This window comes from Dendrobates tinctorius, unplaced genomic scaffold, assembly GCF_039654945.1.
Source record: "Dendrobates tinctorius isolate UK_male_01 unplaced genomic scaffold, ASM3965494v1 ptg000413c, whole genome shotgun sequence".
Lineage (NCBI taxonomy): Eukaryota > Metazoa > Chordata > Amphibia > Anura > Dendrobatidae > Dendrobates > Dendrobates tinctorius.
In genome coordinates this window covers 282823-285138 of record NW_027362077.1, presented here as the reverse complement: position 1 = coordinate 285138, position 2316 = coordinate 282823, and the positions used below count along the sequence as shown (strand labels likewise).

The 2316-nt window shown below is 44.2% G+C and overlaps 1 long non-coding RNA gene across 1 annotated transcript; it reads right to left on the bottom strand.

Moving 5' to 3' along the window:
* Nucleotides 1-682: 682 nt before the first annotated feature.
* LOC141076478 (uncharacterized) lies at nucleotides 683-1810 on the bottom strand. The gene is made up of 3 exons (XR_012227503.1): nucleotides 1674-1810; nucleotides 1356-1425; nucleotides 683-770 (listed from the first exon to the last, which is right to left on the bottom strand). It is a non-coding gene; the product is annotated as an uncharacterized lncRNA (long non-coding RNA).
* Between the last annotated feature and the right edge of the window lie 506 nt (nucleotides 1811-2316).

Here is a 2316-nt window from a genome sequence, read left to right as displayed (position 1 = left end):
TACACATCAGGTACTTACATATGTGGCCACGATACTGATGTTTCCCATAAATAGAGCGAAGGCCAAGAAAACGATGCAGCCGAGCAGGCCGGATGCACAAACTATTGGGTCGGCACGTGGGTTGTTCTTCCTATATATTTTTGCTATCTTCACACCTATTACAACTCCCAAGATGCCAGAGATGCATGAATTTAACCCAAAGATGAGACTGCAAAGAAAAGTGGTAAAGAGATTAGTGAAGGAGCTCGAATTAATGAAATATAAATAATTTTATATAATAATCATTTGAAATATAATTTTTTTTTTAAGGGGAAAACTGGGGTAGAGGGAACATTAAATTCCCAACAGTGATTGTCAAATCAAAGTTTGGTAAACTTGTACCTGTCATAGTAACCGCCGACTTCAGTCTGATTTTGTGCGCTCTCTTGTATGATACCCCGGGCACGGTGCAGGAAGATAAGACCATAGGAGCTGATGGCACCGGCAGCAAACTTTACAGTCAGCATCCCAAGAGTGCAAAACATAAAGCTTGGGCTGCAGAAAGTGAAAAGGGGAAAAAAACATGTAAATAACACAGAAGTCACGGGGTAGATCAGTGACATCAATCAGTGCACAGAAAATACCTACTTTTTAATGAGATTTTTTACATCTGAAATCCATGCTCTGGAGCTCAGCGGTTTGCTGTTATTTCCCTCTGCAGCTCCTCTGGTCGGCTCTTTTACAATCACACCCATGAACAGGAGTCCTATCATACCCAGAACAGGGGAGATCTGCGTAGACGAAGAAGGAGACATCACATATTACAAATACAGAGGTGTCATCAGAAGAAAAGACTAAAGGGAATTCAATGGAATCTATCACCAGGTGTTTTCTGCAGATATGTGAGCAACATAATGTAGGGACAGAGACCCCTAATCCAGCGATATGTCACTTGTTGCTCTGCTTGGTGTAGTTTTGATAAAATCTCTGTTTTTTTCTGATGCAGATCTGGCAGAACTCTGAATGTTGAGCCCTTTATAACCCCGCCTACACCAGCTTTTTCTGTGTACAATGTATATAGGCAGAAAGCTACCAATCAGTGGGGGAAGGGGTTACACAGAGCAGGAGGACTATGTGGCATGAGACAACTAGTCCCCGCCTCATAATTTCCTGCTGATAAAACAGTGATTTTTTTTCTAAACAACTGTAAAGAGCAGTAAGTAACACATCGCAGGAATCAGGTCCTCTGCCCCTACAGAGGCCTTGCTCTCAGATTAAATGATAAAAATATACTGGCAGATTCCCTTTAAAACCATATAGGAGTTATAATTAAGATTCACAGTTTGTCCACAAGATCCCTCAGACCTATTACTTACCAGAAAGGCTATTCGCCAGTCGCCAGAGAATGCCCTTGTAACTTCAGAGCCAATGATGTAACCAAGACCACTGTAATAAACAAAAACAAAGTTGTCATCATTTCTGCACACACAGAAACATATACATGTGCGAGTGTCTTTCTCTGGCTCCTCTTTTCTGATTAATGATTCCTCATTACTTGCGGGGGGGTTTTGTAAGATGCCATCCATATGTCTTGTACATGCATGCATCTGCAGAGCACAATCTGGGCGGCCGGAGAAAGTCCAGAAGTCCGCCTTGTCGGAATTCCTCTAATCAATAAATAGGTCCACACTCACCTGCCAATAAATCCTGCCACGTAATAGCAGTAAAGCGCGCGGCTGCGCCGGTCTCCCACATACAGGTCGGCAATGATTGAGGGGGCAGTAATTCTAAAGCTTGCCTGTGCTGCTCCCAGCAGTCCATTCATCAACAGAAAAACTGGAAAATACTGTGAAAACACAGAAAGATATTCAGTGACTATTCAAGAACGTTTTCTTAGACATCTAAAGAAATACCATAATAGAAAGATTTGTAACTTTCCCTAATTTTGAGCCGCTCCTGCTTGTGGTTTGCAAATACTGATCTAGATACAAACAGGTGAGAGGCTTTACAGCTCCTGCAGATGTCTGTGGATCATGGTCCGATCATGGACTACAATGCACAGACAGCGTGATGGTGATGATCAGGTCAGGAGACCCGCGGCCTCTCCGTGCATTGCGCTCCATGATGGCATCGAGATCCACAGATGCTTCCTGGCATCAGAGGTGCATGACCGGAAGCCATCTTCTGAGCTTCTGGCCATGACCTGGGTGTACAGTTCTCCAGCTTCAAAGGTGCAGTGCGCATGGCCGTCAGTTCAAACTATGGCTCCCAGTCATGGGCAGTGCACGTCTGAAGCCAGGTAGCGTACACCCAGCTGCAGAGGTGCAGTGACGCTGC